This window comes from Sus scrofa, chromosome 2, assembly GCF_054392235.1.
Source record: "Sus scrofa isolate SSC_HxYL_T2T_F1_AM1 chromosome 2, Sscrofa_HxYL_maternal_Yorkshire_Landrace_v2.0, whole genome shotgun sequence".
Lineage (NCBI taxonomy): Eukaryota > Metazoa > Chordata > Mammalia > Artiodactyla > Suidae > Sus > Sus scrofa.
The window spans coordinates 151090047-151108646 of NC_139384.1; the positions used below are offsets into that span (position 1 = coordinate 151090047).

At 47.3% G+C, this 18600-nt stretch overlaps 1 long non-coding RNA gene across 5 annotated transcripts in view; it reads left to right on the forward strand.

Annotated features, from left to right (window-relative positions):
* Positions 1 to 18600, forward strand: part of LOC110259500 (uncharacterized) — a 175400-nt gene that overhangs the window by 117493 nt on the left and 39307 nt on the right. For 4 of the 5 annotated variants that reach the window (XR_014838874.1, XR_014838872.1, XR_014838875.1 and 1 more), the window contains one exon: positions 2045 to 2233. The exons of the other annotated variant lie outside the window; for it this stretch is intronic. This is a non-coding gene — a long non-coding RNA (uncharacterized LOC110259500). Of the gene's footprint in view, positions 1 to 2044; positions 2234 to 18600 lie in introns of those variants that run through there. 5 annotated transcript variants of the gene reach the window in all.

Below are 18600 nucleotides of genomic sequence, written 5' to 3' on the forward strand. Positions count from 1 at the left end.
CTGATCGAAAGGCCTGAGAACTAGGAGGGCTGAGGAGAGGCGAAGACGATGTCCCAGCTCAGGCAGTCAGATAGACCCAGGATTCAACCTTCTAAAACCTTTTTTTCTGTTCAGGCGTTTAACAGATGGGTAAATTTTATGTGTCACCTTGACCGGGACCCAGGATGCCCAGATATCCGGTTACACATCATTAGCCACCCACACTGCATCCCTCAGTCTTCCAATGCAAGGGCTCATCTCCTCCAGAAGCAGCCTCACGCACACACCCAGAAATAGTGTTTAACCCGATGGTCTGAAGCCCTGTGTCCCAGTCAAACTGACACAAAGTAGTAACCAGTTACCTGCCAGTTGAGGTAACTGTGCCATCCTTCCTCTCTCCCCAGCCTGCAAGACCAAACGGGCCCCACGTTTTCCCAGGGTGCACATCTCGTAGTGGAAAGCTGCTGTGGTGGCCAGTCCAGTAGGCACTGCCCCTGCGCCAGCTTTGGGGATTGGCCTGCGGGCACGGCTGCAGCAGTTACAATCCTGTGACCTGGTTCACCAAGACCCTCCAATCTGGGAGCCACTCCCACTTCTTTCTACTGTAATTATTTTCGGCTTAAGTTAGCTAGTTTTTCTGTTGCTTGCAACCAAACATTCTCATCAATACAAATTCCTCTTCCTCAGAGGACCTGTGGGCTCTGTCCCTCGAGGGGCCTCACGTCTGGAACCTCTGGCTTGGATTCAGATCTCATCTAGTCCTGGAACGAGAGGAGAGAGAGCCCCTGCTGCTAGTGGATGCCTGTCACACCCCGTCTCAGGAACATGTTGTTTGTTGCCCGACTCATCAGGACCCACTCCCAGCCTGACTTCCATGTCTCCACTCTCGGGTCACAGCCTGAAATAGCCAAGCTTTTCTCCCATGACTGCCTATCACACGTCCCGTAGCCGGGTCAGCCGGGTCTCCTTGTTACTTTCCACAAATAGCAAACTCATTCCTGCGCGTGCCTTTGCTCGTGATGTTCTTGGACCTCTGATGAGCAGGTGGCTCTCTGCTGAGGGCTGAGCCCCTCTCAAACCTTTGAACCGTGGGCCACATCCTACCTCTTCCTTCCCTAGGCCTCCAGTACATCAGCAAGCCGACAGCAGCTTCTGAATGAAGCACCTCTGTGGCCTCGCGCTGCTGTGGGACGGAGCAAGTGATTTCTGTGGCTGAGCTTTGTTTGTTTTGTAGACGCAAGTCTTTGAGGACTGGAGCCTAGACTCACTCACGGGTGCTGTAGAGGCCTCAGCAATGGGCATGGGGCCGAGCACACCGTGGGTGCTGACGTCCATTTCTCTGTCCCTAGTTTGGAAAGGGTCTTGGTCCTGTAACCCACGCTCGTCTTTCATTCACTTACCCAACTTTTATCCAGCACCTGCTACGCTGGTTTCTCTGCTAAGCTCTGGGGGGTACACTGTACATAAAACAAAGCCGGGGGAGCCACAGTGTACAAGTGAAGATGTATTGAGAATTAGATGTAGAATTATTACAAAAATAACCCTGTCACGTTCTTCTCAGCCTCGGGCTCACCTCAAAAGAACGAAAAGCCTTCTGCCTCTCCGCAGAGGAGAGCCAGACTTCGTGTCTTTGAGGTTTGGACTTCTTTGACCCCCGTGAAGATTTGAAGATTTGTGTGTCTCTGAGTAGAAAGGAAAAGCTGCAAACACCAGGCTACCCGGAAGACAAGTTCCATACAGCCTTTCTTAACAGCGATTAGGATCGGGGGCTTAACCCTTCCCAGACTGGAGAGGGGTGGTCCCAACGCAGGACGGTTGGTGGGAATGAAGGGAAGGTGGTGTGAGTTGCATCAGAGCAGAGAGCTGAGCTCATGTGAAGGCAGGGCCTCTGAGATGGAAGGACCTAGGAGGAAGAATACTCAGATGAACAAATACATGATAGTAGTAACAGCTGGCATTTATTGTGCACTTACTGTATACCAGGCGCCATGTTAAGCACTTTGTATGCATTCATTTATTTCTGTCGAGATTTCTATGAAGTCATGCGATGGTTTCGCTTTTACAGGTGAGGTCATGAGAGACCACCTGCCCAAGGTTATGGATCCGAGGCTCAATCCCAAGAGCTCCCTGAGGACCCCGAGTACCTGGGAGGTCTGAGCACAACAGGCCTACACTCTGGGGAGTCCTGGCAAAGGTCACCTTGGCTGGACGGGTCTTAGAGGGCACGAAGCTGCCGGAGAACCCTCACTTTCAGGTAGACGTCATGGCCTGGGGTGTGGGTACAGCTGTAGCAACTGGCATGCACCGAGGACTGGTAATCTTGGTAAAAGGCAGCTTATATCAGTCAACTATGACACAAAAAGCTATAGGACAATCACCAAATTCCAGTGCACACAAAAGTAAGCATTTATTTCTCTCATGTGTTGGGAAAAAAGCTGCGGGCTAGTTGCTTCCAGGCTGGGGTGGTTTGGCTCCGCTCCATGTGTCTCTCATCTTCCTTCCAGAACCAGCGGGCTAGCCAGGGAATGCTCAGCTAATGGAGAGGAAGGAATACGAGAATAATAGCCCAATGCACAGCCCGTTTGAAGCCTCTGCTTGTGTCAAGTCACTAGTCAGAACAGGTCAGATGGCCAAGCTGAGCTGAGGAATGGAGAAATCCTCCCCCCCCACAGGAAGAGTCTGCAAAGCCACCTGGCAAAGAATGTGGACGTATAATCCTGTTACCTTCAGGAGGGAGCGAAGAGATGGGACAATAATATGGTGTTCCTCAGAATTTAAACCAAATTTAATTTTGATTTTGAGAGATAATGAAATCCTACATGGTGTCACGGAGTACTTTATACCTATTACAAAGATAAAATCTAATCTTCAGAGACCACACAATTTGCTTATGCAAATATTTAAATTTTTGGTTTTTATTTTAGTGAAGAATTTAAAAATATCTTTTAACGAAAACATACTCTGGATGATTTGGAAGACTATGATAGCTGCCTTACAGTTTGTCAAAGCCCCAGTGATCACCCCAAGTACCAATATATAACTCTGAAAGCAGGCTTCTCAACCCAGAGTCTGTGTTCTTAGGAAGTCATATATCTTCAAGGTTGGGAAACATTCGTGAGAACGATATACAGCAGACCCTGCATAGAAGAGGCCCAGATACAGTGCTGTGGGCATCCAAGGGGGAAGGAGGCAGGGGCAGTGGGGGGTGAGGGCAGGGTTTAGGGTGCCCTGCAGGACCGCAGGGGTGGCATTAAGTAGGTATTTGAAAGATGATGGGGTGGTGTCCTGGAGACAGTCTCCAGGTTCCTTCTCTGTGTGGACATGACCGGATTCTTGGTTTTAGGGCCTCGCCAGGGAGAAAGCGCTTTACCTTCCCTCCCTGCAAATCGAGGATCTGTTTTTGTGTTTTCACATCAGGGGCTCGTCCTGCGCCGTCACATCCATGCTGGTAGTTGCGGCATTTGAAGAGAAGGCTGGGGAGTGTCATGATGAAACTTCCTGGCTTTGGAGCCAGGCTCACCAGGGTTCAAACCTTGGCTCTGGTGTTGACTAGCTCTGGCTTTCGGCAAGTTGCTTGAACTCCTGGAATTCCTGTGTCCTCAGCTGAAGAAGGGAATACTTCCTCTCCCACGGGGTGTTTAAAGAATTAGAACGAGCCAGCAAAGCCTAGGTTTTCTTGATGGGAAGATGTTTGACTTCGCATTCAATTTCTTTAATGGTTATAGGATTTTTCAGATTTCCTATTTGACGCTGAGTCAGTGAGTCAGATCTTTCAAGAAATTTGTCAACTTCACTTCTATGTTCAGTTTTATTGGTACAAAATTATTTGTAATATCCTCTCATTTTCTTTTTAATGCAGTCCGAAACATCCATAACAATATCCCTCTTTGCCTTCCTGACATTATTTTTGTCTTCTTTCAATTTTTTCTTGATCAGTATCATCAGACATTTTTCGGTTTCCACAGATTTGGCTTTTGGCTCAGCTTATCCTCTGTGCTGCATGTTTGATTTCTGTTTCTTCACTTTCTATTCCTCATCTTGATAGATCCTTCCTTCTCCATTTTTCAGTTTACTTTGCTGGTTTTTTAAATAACTTGTTAATATAGATCCTTAGCTCATTGATTTTCAATCTTTTTTCTTTTTTAAGATGTGCATCTAAGGCTCCCTGTATACTTTTGGAGGCTTAAATGAAAAAAACATACTTAATTGCCTGGTCCAATTAGGCTCTCATTAACTAGCGCCACCGCCATCATCCTTATCCAGTGTCAGATGAGAGTCCACAGGACAGCTTCCGCCTCTCCTGCTCAATAATGTGCCCTATGATCCCTGAGACGTTTCCAGTGGACTCTCTGAGGACTTACTCTGGGCCACACTGCCTCCTTTGGGGGGGTTTAAGGAGGCTTCCTCTGAAGACGAAAGCAGGGCACAGACGGGGCAGATGCCTTTGTCTCATCTGTCTCAGACCTTCTTTCCCTAGAAAGGCTGGCAGGGAAGGCCCATGGGAAGGGTGAATCTAACCTGCAGGTCTGTGGCAGGTGCTTTTTTCAAAAAACGGCCACAGTAATGTTCCCTGTCCCTTATGTTTTTCTAGAACCTTGTCATTCCCCCATCCGTAGGTGGGAGTACACTCCCCTGCCCCTTAAGTCTGGTGGGTTTAGGGCTTCCTTATAGATTATAGATTACAGACCAATAAATAGGTTGCAGCAGAAATGGGGCTGAGAAACTTCTGAGGCTTGGTCATAAAGGCAAAGCAGCTCCTACCTTATTAGCTGAAAAACTCATGATTAGGGCTCTAAGTTACCGTGTAGGAAATCAGACTAGCCTGCAGCCATCGCGTTGTAAGGAAGCCAAACCACGAGAGGCCCTGCGTAGGCACTCCAGCCTCCGGTCCTAATCTAAGTCAAGGCGCCACATGTGACTGCATGAGCATTCAGAGATTTCAGCCCCCTGCAGGTTGAAAGACCTACATCCTTCAATTTATTTATTTTTTTAGGGCCGCAACCGTGGCATGTGGAGATTCCCAGGCTAGGGGTGGAATTGGAGCTGTAGCTGCCGGCCTATACCGCAGCCATAGCAACACTGGATCTGAGCCGCGTCTGCGACTTACACCACAGCTCATGGCCACGCCGGATCCCTAACCCAGTGAGCAAGGCCAGGGATCGAACCCACAACCTCATGGTTACTAGTCGGATTTGTTTCTGCTGCGCCACAATGGGAACTCCCTACATCCTTCTAATGATAGCAGCCAAGGTATCCGACACTGTGGAACAAGGACCAGCTATCTCTCACTGTACCCAATCAATTTCTTAATCCTAGAGACTCATGAGTGTGTATATATATATAGTGTTTTCATGAGTTCCTGTTGTGGCTCAAGAACCCAATGCTATCTCTCTGAGGATGCGGGTTGGAACCTTGGCCTTGCTCAGAGGGTTAAGGATCCAGCATTGCTGAAAGCTGTGGCATAGGTCACAGATAAGGGCTCAGATCTGGTGTGGCTGTGGCTGTGGCGTCGGCCAGCAGCTGCAGCTCTGATTCAACCCCTAACCCAGGATCTTCCATGTGCCATGGGTGTGGCCATAAAAAAGAAAAAAAAAAAAAAAAAGACTATTTTCAGCTCTTAGGCTTTTATGTGTTTTGCTAAACAGCACTGGATAACTGGAACAATGCTCATATCTTGTCTGGTGCCCAGCTCCTCCATCAGACTCCTTGTATGCTGTGTTTCCCACTGAGGCCCAAGCAGAGTCTGCAGAAGCAGAGCACAGCCAGTCTTTTGCATGAGCCCTGGAGGAGCAAACTGCAGGTGGAGATCCTCTGATCCTATCAATTCGTCTAGACTGAGCTCTCCCAAGACCATTGGTTCCCAACCTCTCCAAGTGCTGAGACATTGTTTATTGCATTGGAAAGGCTGCATGTCCCCCCGCATGATCTGGTTATTTGCAGGATTGCTTCATATGTAGGTAATATCAATTGAGACCTTACTAAGTGCCAGGTACTGTGCTAAGTAGTTTATATGCATTATGTCCCTGAATCTTCCTAACAAATCCAGGACTATTGTCCTTCCCACTCTGCAGATGTGAAGTAAGGTGATTGATCCCATTACCCCGGCAGCCTGTTCTGCATGTCGGATGCAGAACTCGTGAAGGAGGGCCTGCAGAATAATGCTCTCACACCCTGACCCTGGTGTGATGACGAGTGCTGTCTAGCTCCACATTTGCCCTCTGTGCTGTCCCCCAAGACCTAGGCACTTGCAATCTCCATTTCCTGTACTCTTTGGACCGCTGGCTTCCTCTTCTGTTCTGCCGGCTGGCTGGCTGGAGACTAGAAGGCAAAGTAAAGGAGAAGCCATGTGCTTTTCTGCCTTTGACCACATTGCTTGTTCTTAGGTCCCTGCTCAGGCAGCTTAGTTCCTAAAAGCAGCCTCAGTGGCACAGCAGTTTTCTTTCCTTTCCTTTTCTTTCTTTCTTTTCTTTTTTTGGCTGCCCCGAGGCATAGGGAGCTCCCAGGGCAGGGATCAGATCCTAAGCTGCAGCTGCAGCAACGCTGGATCCTTAACCCACTGTGCCAGGCTGGGATCGAACCTGTGTCCCCGGGCTCCCAAGATACCACCGATGACTTTGCGCCACAGCAGGAGCTCCCGCAGTTTTCAACTATGGTTATGAGCATTTCCCATGGTATTCTTCCCGCCTTAGGGCTAACAGTGCCGCTCTGTGGGTACAGATCTTGGGAAATCCTCAACTTCCTCTTCTTGTTCCTCCAGGCCTGCCAACAGGTTTGCTACCAATTCTTCCAATTCAATCCCTTCTACTTGAAATACCTGGAGTGATTTCTGAATTTTTCTGATGGTCTACTGAGGGGCGCATTTGGTTTTCCAAAATTTCATTATCACCCGACCTTTGTTTAACTCTCCAACCTCAGCTCCCATCACTCTCCCTCTCGTTGGCTGTGCTTCAGTCTCTCTCGTCTCCTTTCTGTTCTTCGCATAGTTGCAATCCTTTCCTGCCTTGGGGCCTTGGCGCCTGTGGTTCCCAAATGCTTAGAACTTACCCCCAGCACTTTGCAAAGCGGATTCCTTCCTGTACCTCTGGTCTCAGCATGAAGGTCAATGTTGCAGAGCAGCCTTTGCGACTAGAGGTGTGGGGTACACCTCCCCCATACCCAAGCACTCTTACCACGTCACCCTTTTACTGTCTTCCCAGCACTTATTACTAACGAAGCTGATCTTGCTGATTGATCCCTTGTTTATTGTCTACTTGCCAAACTAAAAGGAAACTGCAAGAGCAGAGAGCTTCTCTGTCTTATTTATTACTATAGCCAGTGCTCGGCACAGAGTTGGTACTTCGTACATATTTCTGAGTGAATGTGTGATGGGGAGAAAGATAGGCAAGTCTCGTTAAGGCCTGAGATGCGCTCTTGCACCGCTGAGATGTTTGACCCCAGAGGCTACCGAAGGGAGCCATCTCCCTGCCCCCCCTGAGGCAGGACCACCAAGGTTTGTGCCGAGTACCAGGGCCCCGAGCTCCACTAGGTCTCCAGGCAGGCCCCTCCTGGGCTGTGGGAGGGGCCCCTGTAGCCCTGCCCATGCCTTCTGGCATGTCCTAGTCCGCAGGGTTCTTTCCACGCTTCCAGCCGGCTGCAGGGCAGTAATGATTAAACGTGCAAAGCTTCCCAGGACCAGTATCAATTAGACCACATGCCCACCAGTGGGCATCTCATTAATTCCAATAAGCCAGGACCTATTCTGACAAAGCTTTTTCCATCTGTGTACTGCAGTCGATAACTACAAAGAAAAGGAACAGGATGGTTATAAAATTAATTTTACTGATCATCCATTCTTATCACATAATAAGCAGCAGAAACTTTCGGGTATGTAAACATTTAACCCAAATCATTGCCATTATAATAATAAGCTGAATCCAGAAAGAAAGAAATTCATACTGTAATGCATGCAACTCTAAAGAGCCATTGTTTTTCTTTTATGACATTATAAACAGAACGAATTCTGGGATCTTATGCTAAACAAAACAAAACAAAAATTCATTCTGCTGCTGCAGTAGAAGAGAGAAGCCAGCAGGATAAAGCCTGAGGCTTTCTTTGCAAGCTTGGGTGCTCCATCAGGCCATGTTGTCCATTCTACTGGTTCTGGGGAGACCTCTGTTTCGGTTTTAACATCTCCTAGTTTGAGAGGGTCATCTAGACACAGGGTGGTTGACAGGCAGAGGAAACCAACAGAAAAACCATAGAAACGTTTATAAGAAAATTAGAAATCCGGGAGTTCCTGTTGTAGCTCAGCATGTTAAGAACTTGGCTAGTAACCATGAGGATGCGGGTTCGATCCCTGGCCTCGCGCAGTGGGTTGAGGATCTGGCATGCCACGCATTGTGGTGTAGGTCACAGATGCGGCTCAGATCTGGCGTGGCTGTGGCTGTGGTGTCGGCTGGCAGCTACAGCTCCGATTCGACCCCTAGCTGGTCAGATTCATTTCCGCTGAGCCACGATGGGTATTCCTCTTCCTTCCCTTTTTATACAGTGGATTGAGTGTCCCTGCGTCTGTCAGCAGCGGGCTGCTACACACGATCACGCTCAGTATTATACAAACTTTCTCTAATGTAGTCCAGCTTTGAAACATCAATAAACAGCCCTCCCATTAGCCCATATTCCCCTCTCTCACCACCTAATTTTTCTATCGTGCTCCATGGTAAAGCCTCTGTGGAGAGTTGGATATAGTTCTTAGCTCTATTCTCTCCCTCAAATTCTCTCTTTGGCCCTTCCAGGTGGGCTTCCATGCCTGTCATGCCACTGAAATTCACATGTTAAGATTGGAGTTCCTGCCGTGGCTCAGTGGCTAACGAACCCCACTAGGATCCATGAGGTTGTGGGTTCCATCCCTGACCTTGCTCAGTGGGTTAAGATCCGGCATTGCCATGAGCTGTGGTGTAGGTCGCAGACACAGGTCAGATCCCACATGGCTGTGGCTGTGGTGTAGGCCGGCAGCTGTAGCTCAAATTCAGTCCCTAGCCTGAGAACCTCCATATGCCATGATGCAGCCCTAAAAAAAAAAAAAAAAAAAAGTTAAGATCATCAATGGTCAGCCTGCTGCCGGTCTGAGAGCTGCTTCTCAAAGCGGTCGATGGCTGCTTCCACCTTAAAACATGATCTCCTCTTGGCAACCGTGACACCATATTTCCTGGTTCTTTACCTCACTACTTCTCTGTCTTCTATTCTGAATCCTTTTCTTCCACGAACCACTAAATATTAGACACTCGCAGAGCTCAACCTAACACCTCTTCTGTGCTGTAGCTACATCTAGTCCTACGGCTGTTCTTCTATGGCTACCACACCAGTATCTCCAAACTAGACCTCTCCGCTGACTTTCAGCCTTGTATACCTCTCGGCCCACTCGAGTCTGCTGTGGATTAAATTGTGCCTCCCCGAGGATGTGTGGGAATCCTAACCTCCAATACCTATGAATATGAGCATCTTTGAAAAGACGGTCTTTGCAGATATAATCAAGTTAATGTGAGGTCGTGCGGATTAGAGGTGGCTTTAACCCCAGTATGACTGCAAAGAGAAGACATAGAGACAAATGGGGGGATGAGTTCCCATCGTGGCTCAGTGGTTAACGAATCTGACTAGGAACCATGAGGTTGCGGGTTCGATCCCTGGCCTCGCTCAGTGGGTAAAGGATCCGGTGTTGCCGTGAGCTGTGGTGTAGGTTGCAGATGTGGCTCGGATCCCGCATTGCTGTGGCTCTGGCGTAGGCTGGCAGCTATAGCTCCAATTCGACCCCTAGCCTGGGAACCTCCATATGCCGAGGGAGCGGTCCTAGAGATGGTGAAAAGACAAAAAAAAAGAGAGACAAATGGGGGGAATGTTATGTGAAGAGAGGGGCAGACGTTGGAGGGACGTGTCTATAGCCGAGGACGGCTGGCGACCCCCAGAAGCTGGACGAGAGGGACATGGAACTGATTTTCCCTCAAAGCACCCCAAGGAACCAAGCCTTCCCACACCTGGCTTTCAGAATTTTGGCCTTTGGAACTGTGAGAGAGTTAGTTTCTGTTGTTTTAAACCACCCAGTTTGTGGTCATTGGTTACAGGAGCCCTGAGGAAATAATACAGGAGTTCCCTGGTGGCTCGGTGGGTTAAGGTTCTGGCTTTGCTGCTGCTATGGCTTGGGGGGCTGCTGTGGTGCTTGTTTGATCTCTGGCCTGGGAACTTTTCTGTGCTAAAGGTGAAGCCGAAAAAAGAAAAAAAAAAAGGAAATAGTACAACATCTAATCAGTATCTCAAATTTCACACCATCAGAACAGAACTCTCATCCCCACCTGTGCCCAGATCTACCCCTCCCCCGACTTTCCCCCCAGTCCTTCTTCTACCCTGACCCCTGGTCTCCTTTCCATACGGTAACCAGAGGGTTCTTTTATTTTTTTATTTTTATTTTTTTCATGTTTTCAACGTGCATTTATTTTTATTAAAAAACTGATTTAAATATATATTAACGATTTTATTAATTTCAAAAACCTGTGGAGTTCCCTTTGTGACTCAGTGGTTAATGAATCTGACTAGGATCCGTGAAGATGCGGGTTCGATCCCTGGCCTCGCTCAGTGGGTTAAGGATCTGGCCTTGCTGTGAGCTGTGTGGCGGGAGCAGATGCGGCTCAGATTCCGCATTGCTGTAGCTGTGACGTAGGCTGGCAGCTGTAGCTCTGATTCAACCCCTAGCCTGGGAACTTCCATATGCCATCGTTGCAGCCCTAAAAAGCAGAAAAAAAAAATCTGTAACATCTTTATACTTCTTAAAAAACCTACGAATATGAGATATAAGGGAAGCCAAAAGCATCAGGAAACTAGTAACCACTGTTTGGAATTCTTTCTTTTTCTTTCATTTTTTTAAGGGTTATTTAAGTATAGTTGATTTACAGCGTTGTGATAATTTCTGCTATACAATGAAGTGATTCAGTTATACATGTACACACATCCAATCTCTTTCAGATTCTTTTCCCATATAGACAGACCATCACAGAATATTGGGTTCGAGTTCCCTGTGCTATACAGTAGGTCCCTGTTGGCCAATCGTTCCTTATACCACAACGCACATACGCCAATCCCAAACCCCCACCTGTCTCCTTTGGTAACCATAAACTTCTTTTCAAAGTCTGTGAGTCTGTTTCTGTTCTGCAACCGAGATCATTTGTGGAGCTCCTGATGTGGTTCAGCGAGTTAAGAATCTGACTAGTGTCCATGAGGATGAGAGTTCTATCCCTGGCCTCGCTCAGTGGGTTAAAGTATCTGGTGTTGCTGCAAGCTGTGGTTTAGGTCACAGATATGGCTTTCATTTGGCATTGCAGTGGCTGTGGTGTACACTGGCAGCTGCAGCTCTCATTCGACCCCTAGCCTGGGAACCTCCATATGCTGCAGGTACGGCCCTAAAAAGCCAAAAAAAAAGTTCATTTGTGTCCTTTTTTTTTAAGATTCCACATATGAGTGATATCATATATGTCTTTGACTTTGTTCATTCAGTATGATAATCTCTAGGTCTATGTACATTGCTGTAAATGGCATTATTTTGATCTTTTTTATGGTTGAGTAATATTCCATTATATATATCACATCTTCTTTATCCACTCCTCTGTTATTGGACATTTAGTTTGCTTCTATGTCTTGACTATAGTAAATAGTGTTGCAGTGAACATTAGGGTGCATGTATCTTTTCAAATTATGGTTTTTCTCTGGACAGATGCCCAGGAGTGGGATTGTTGATCAAATGGTAGCTCTGTATTTAGTTTTTTGAAGAACCTCTATACTGTTTTCCATAGTGGTTTCACCAATTTACATGCCCTCCAACAGTGTAAGAGGGTTCCCTTTTCCCCACACCTCTCCAGGATTTATGGTTTGTAAACTTTTTTTTTTTTTTTTTTTTTTTTTTTGTCTTTTTGCTATTTCTTGGGCCGTTCCCGAGGCATATGGAGGTTCCCAGGCTAGGGGTCGAATCAGAGATGCAGCCACCAGCCTACGCCAGAGCCACAGCAACGCAGGATCCGAGCCGCGTCTGCAACCTACACCACAGCTCACGGCAACGCCAGATCGTTAACCCACTGAGCAAGGGCAGGGACCGAACCCGCAACCTCATGGTTCCTAGTCAGATTCATTAACCACTGCACCATGATGGGAACTCCTGGTTTGTAAACTTTTTGATGATGGCCATTCTGGCTGGTGTAAGGTAGTACCTCATAGTAGTTTTAATTTGCATTTCTCTAATAATTAGCATTGTTGAGCATCTTTTCACGTGTTTTTTGGTCATCTGTATGTCTTTGGAGAAATGTCTAGATCTAGAAATGTTTAGTTCTTCTGCCTATTTTTTATTTGGGTTGTTTGGGGTTTTTTTTTTTGTTTTTATTTTTGTTTTTTATATTGAGCTGTATGAGTTGCTTGTATATTTTGGAGATTAATCTCTTGTCAGTCACTTCATTTGCAAATATTTTTTCCCATTCTGTGAGTTGTCTTTTTTTATTTTTGTCTTTTTAGGGCCACACCCGCAACATATGGAGGTTTCCAGGCTAGGGGTTGAATTGGAGCTGTGGCCGCTGGCCTAGCCACAGTCACAGCAACACCAGATCCAAGCCATGTCTGCAACCTACACCACAGCTCATGACAACGCCAGATCCTTAACCCACTAAGCGAGGCCAAGGATCGAACCTATGTCCTCACGGATACTAGTCAGATTTGTTTATGCTGTGCCACAACAGAAACTCCATGGGTTGTCTTTTCATTTTGTTTTTTCCTTTGCTATGCAAAAGCTTTTAAGTTTACTTAGGTCCCATTGGTTTATTTTTGGTTTTGTTGTCATTACTCCAGGAGGTCCATCTGAGATTATATTTCCAAGGTTTATGTCAGTGAGTGTTTTGCCTCTGTTTTCCTCTCTGAGTTTTACAGTATCTGGTATTATATGTAGGTCTTTAATCCATTTTAAGTTTATTTTTGTGTATGGTATTAGAGAATGTTCTAATTTCATCCTTTGACATGTAGCTGTCCAGTTTTCCCAGAACCACTTATTGAAGAGACTTTCTTTTCTCCATTGTATATTCTTGCCTTCTTTATTTTAGATTAGTTAACCCTAGGTGTGTGGGTTTATTTCCGTATTTTCTATCCTGTTCCATTCATCTATATTTCTGGTTTTGTGTGAATGCCATACTGTTTTGGTGACGGTAGCTTTGTAATATAGTCTTAAGCCTGATTTCTCCAGTTCCATTTTTCTTTCTCAGTATTGCTTTGGCTATTTGGGGTCTTTTGAGTTTCCATACAAATTTAAAGTTTTTTTTTCTCTAGTTCTGTGAAAAATGCCTTTGGTAATCTGATAGGAGTTTGTGTTGAATCTCTAGATTGCCTTGGGTAGTATAATCATTTTGACAATACTGTTTCTTCCAATCCAAGAGCATGGTATAGCTTTCCATTTGTGTCATTTTTTTTTCTTCTTGTTTTTGCTACCCTGAGGCATATGGAGTTCCCAGGCCAGGGATCAGATCCAGGCTGCAATTGTGAACTACATTGCAGCTGCAGCAATGCTGGATCCTTAGCCCACTGTGCAGGGTTGGGGATTGAACCTGTGTCCCAGAACTTGAGAGACACCACTGCTCCCATTGCACCACAGCAGGAACTGCTGGTTGTGTCATTTTTTATTTCTTTCATCAGCATCTTATAGTTTTCAGAGTATAGGTCTTTTACCTCTTTAGGTAGGTTTATTCCTAGGTAGTTTATTCTTTTTGATGCAGGGGTAAATGGGATTGTTTCCCTAATTTGTCTTTCTGATTTTTCATTGTTAATATATAGAAATGCAATAGATTTCTGTGTATTAATTTTGTATCCTGTGACTTTACCAAATTCATGGATGAGCTCTAATAGTTTTCTGGTAGTATCTTCAGTATTTTCTATGTGTGGTATCATGTCTTCTGCAAACAGTGGTAATTTTACTTCTTCCTTTCTAATTTCAATTCTTTTATTTCTTTTTCTTCTCTGATTGCTGTGGCGAGGACTTCTAAAACTATATTGAACAAAAGTGGTGAGAGCAGAATCTTTGTCTTGTTCCTGATCTTTTTTTTTTTTTTTTTTTTTTGTCTTTTTGCCATTTTTTGGGCCGCTCCCGCGGCATATGGAGGTTCCCAGGCTAGGATCAGAGCTGTAGCCACCAGCCTACGCCAGAGCCACAGCAACTCGGGATCCGAGCCGCGTCTGCAGCCTACACCACAGCTCACGGCAACGCCGGATCCTTAACCCACTGAGCAAGGCCAGGGATCGAACCCGCAACCTCATGGTTCCTAGTCGGATTCGTTAACCACTGCGCCACAACGGGAACTCCTTGTTCCTGATCTTAGCGGGAATTCTTTCAGCTTTTCACCATTGAGAATGATGTTAGCTGTGGGATTGTCATGTATGGCCTTTATTATGTTGAGGTAGGTCCCCCCAGAAAGTTCTTTTAAAAAGCTGAAGTTGGGAATTCTGTGGTGGTCCAGCAGGTTAAGGATCCAGTGTTGTCATTACTGTGGCTGGGGTCATTGCTGTGGGATGGATTTGTTGCCTAGGAACATCCACATGCAGCAGTGTGGGAAGAAAAAATAAGTCAGAGCCACTCCCTCTGTTGTTTAAAACCTCCAAAATCTTCCCACAATCTTTTGAATATAAAAAAAAAAAAAAAAATCCACATCTTAACCTACAGTAAGTTCTTCATGCTCTGGCCCCTGCCTCCTTCTTGGTTGTCATTTTTTTTTTTTTTTTTTTTTTTTTTTTTTGCTTTTTAGGACCACATTCACGACATATAGAGGTTCCCAGGCTAGGGGTCTAGTTGGAGCTACAGCTGCTGATCTATACCACAGCCACAGCAACGCTGGATCTGAGCCGTGTCTGTGACCTACACCACAGCTCACAGCAACGCCGGATCCTTATCCACTGAGCAAGGCTGGGGATTGAACCTGCAACTTCATGGTTCCTAGTGGGATTCATTTCTTCTGTGCCACAACAGGAACTCCTTGGTTGTCATTTCTTGGGTTCTTCTCTTCCTGCTCGCTGATCTTCACTCACACTGGCTTCCTTCTCTTACTTGAACGAGCTCATCCTGACTTAGGACCTTTGCACCGACCACAATATTACTTTGATCTGGAGCTGCCACATCCATAGATCTGCCCATAACCCACCTTTCCTGACCTCCCAACATCAGGTGGGCCCAGACTCCATCAGGCCACCAGGTCTGACTTTCTTCATGGAGAGTGTGTGCTTTCACGACAAGTCCTTGCTGTAGTCCCTTGGTCCTCGCTTTGCTTTCATCCTTTGTTTAGAATCCTCCTCAAGTCTAGGAATCAAGGCATTAAAATTTTTACTTAAGAATATGAGGAGTCCCATTGTGGCGCAGTGGTTAACAAATCTGACTGGGAACCATGAGGTTGCAGGTTCGATTCCCGGCCTTGCTCAGTGAGTTAAGGATCCAGCGTTGACATGAGCTGTGGTGTAGGTTGCAGACATGGCTTGGATCCTGCGTTGCTGTGACTCTGGCATAGGCCAGCGGCTACAGCTCAGATTGGACTCCTAGCCTGGGAACCTCCATATGCTACAGAAGTGGCCATGAAAAGAAAAAAAAAAAAAAAAAAAAAAAGTGATGTAGGTTTCTGACACTTTCAGAAAGACTTAGAAAGAGTCTTGCCTAATTAAAGGCTCAGCCCAGTCCCTGCAAAAGCCCACACTGCAAGGAAAGCTGCTCAAAAGTCCAGGCTCTTCCTGTGCAAGAAGCACCCTCAGACTTTACGTCCTAGGGTGGGGAATGGCCACATCCAGCTGCCCCCAGGGGAGAGGGAGGCAGAGCTCCCGGTTTATCTCCAAACGCCATCCACCAAGCAGTTATCACCGTGTCCCCAACTCTGGCCTCCTCACAGACTGAGGGGGAAGCAGAGCCAGACAGAAGAATTCGGGAAGAGAGGAAGCTCAGGGGCCTGTCTGTGTCATCTGTCATTTGCCACCATCTCCAGAGGACTAAAGGAGATCTGTAGCTCTGCGTGTCCCCTAGTGATGCCAGGCACTAGGCTAGGGCTTTAATAATAATAATAATAATAATGCATCAAGGGTTGCCATTGGGGAGTGAGGTCTGGACAGGCATGGGGCTAGGCCCTCTGGAAGCATTATAGCATCTCATTCTCAGCAGTACTCTGAGGTCGGTGTTATCATCCCGCCTAACTGATGAAGAACTTGGCTCAGTGAGCAGAAGGGACGTGCCCAGTGGTTTCTGCTGCAAAGCTGGGGTCTCCCTTCTATGTGGCATCGCCTCTTTGCTAAACCTCCTGGCCCCTGATTGCTAGCAGGAGAAGACCCTGTGACTAAAAGCAGGTACTGGGACCTGCAATGCTCTGTTCCAGCCAATGAGTCATCAGAGAGGGGAATTTGCCAGCTCAGGAATTTAACTCCGGAGGAAGCTGCCCCCAGCCCTTCTACCGCTGTGCTTTAGAGAGAGATACCAAGGCCTGGGTCACTTCCCCGGGAACTCCTTTGCAGAGACTGCCCTTGAAATAAGATCATGCCGAAATCTGAGCTGCACTGCCCAGGGGCCGATTCCTGCTCGGGGCACCGAGGCAAGGGTGAGCTTGGAGCAAAGCCCCAGCAGGAACTTCTCCAGATATGGAGGGCCCTGGCAGATAGAAGCTTGGGGTGGGACAAGCAGCACTTCTAGAAGGATCCTGGGGGCAGACGTCTGGGAAGGGGGAGGAGTGAGTATCCTTCACCAAGAGAACGATTCCTAAGGCCACGTTCTTACCAGAGCTGCACCCCCAGACTCTGTCAGTTGCAGATGAGGCTGTATTAGTAGAAGGCCTGCCATCTGACCGCCTGGAGGCGACAGTGAGGCCCCTGGTGTGAGCATGTGCCGTGGCTGAGAGCTCAGCAGAGATTTTCGGGGGCGGGGGGAGAGTCAGGAGCCGCAGACAGGGTGTGGAGGAGACCTAGGAGGGTCGTCCCTGGCCTGTTGGGATGGAAGCCTTTAGGGATGTGAATTCCAACCTCCTTGTGGCACAGAGGGAGGAATGGTGGCCCGGTAGGCTAAGTGACCTGCTCAGCCTCCCCAGCAGTGAGTGAAAGAGCGGGCCCTCCCGTTCTCCTGAATCTTCAGGTGAGACGGCCCCCACCTCTTCCCTGCTCTAACACTGAAAAGAAAGCAGTGCAACCAGGAGGGGAGCTGTGCTTAGCCTGGCTGCTTTGGGAGGGCCCATGATGAGACCACGTGGTGCCCCCTGAGTATCCCTGGAAAGCCCGGTTGGCATCCTGAGGTGTGTGCACGCGGTTCATGCTTGTGCCATTCACGTACCAGCCCACCTCCAAATGCAGAAGGGTGTTTGCGTTTGGGCGCGGCATCCTCGCCTGTGATTTTCCTCTGATGATATCTTGTTTTGCCAACTAAATTAAGACTATGACAGAGAACAGAGACTACCTCTAGCAGTTTAGTTCAATTAAGATTTCACATCAACAAATTAAAATGCATCCTCACCGTCTGCAAAGTAAATCTGCCTGCATTTAGGAGGAAGCTCTGACATTTGCTGTTCAGGCACCTAGCTGCTCTGAGCTGAGTGTTAGCAAGGACCCACCCTCTCTGGGGCTGCTTTTGGGGCTTCCCAAGCCTGAGTGGGAGGACCAGCCTGAGCCTTTGGTGACGTTTTCCCTGGTCCTCTGTCATATCACAAAAATGAGGGCACATTTTCAATTCAAACTAAAGGACAGTTAACAGATAGGTTTTTTAATTTGTCAGTCACTCTTCAAGGGACTGAGGACTCAACGATGGACAGACAAAAATCCCTGTTCTTTTGGAGCTTTTATTCTTTGGGGGAGAGATAGACACTAAATAAGACAGATGAGTGAGATACGCAGTAAGTTAGAAAGTGATAAGAGCTGTGGCGAAAAACAATGCCAAGAAAGAGGGTAGGGAGTGTGGAGGGCAGAGGGATTTGTGATTTTTTTTTTTCTTTTTATGGCCATATCTGTAGCATATGGAGGTTCCCAGGCTAGGGGTCAAATCGGAGCTGCAGCTGCCGGCCTATACCACAGCCACAGCAACGCCAGATCGAAGCCGCATCCACAGCCTACAGACGCAGTAGGCTTGTGGCAACGCAAGGACATTGAACCCATGTCCTCATGGATCCTAGTCGGGTTTGCTACTGCTGAGCCACAACAGGAACTCCCAAAGGCATCTGTGATTTCTAAATAGGGTGGTTGGGGGAGTTCCTGTCATGGAAACCAATCCGACTAGGAACCATGAGGTTGCAGGTTCGATCCCTGGCCTTGTTCAGTGGGTTAACGATCCGGCATGGCCATGAGCTGTGGTGTAGGTTGCAGACGGGGCTCAGATCCCGAATTGCTGTGACTCTGGCGCAGGCTAGCAGCTACAGCTCCGATTAGACCCCTGGCCTGGGAACCTCCATATGCCGCGGGTGTGGTCCAAAAAGACAAAAGGACAAAATAAATAAATAAATAGGGCAGTTGGGAAGGCCCCCCATGAGAAGGTGACAACTGAGCCAAGAGCAGAAGCAGCGAGGGAAGGTGCCATGAGGATATGAGAGATGGGGGTGCACTCCAGGCCAGGGGCGGGGGTACCAAATGTAA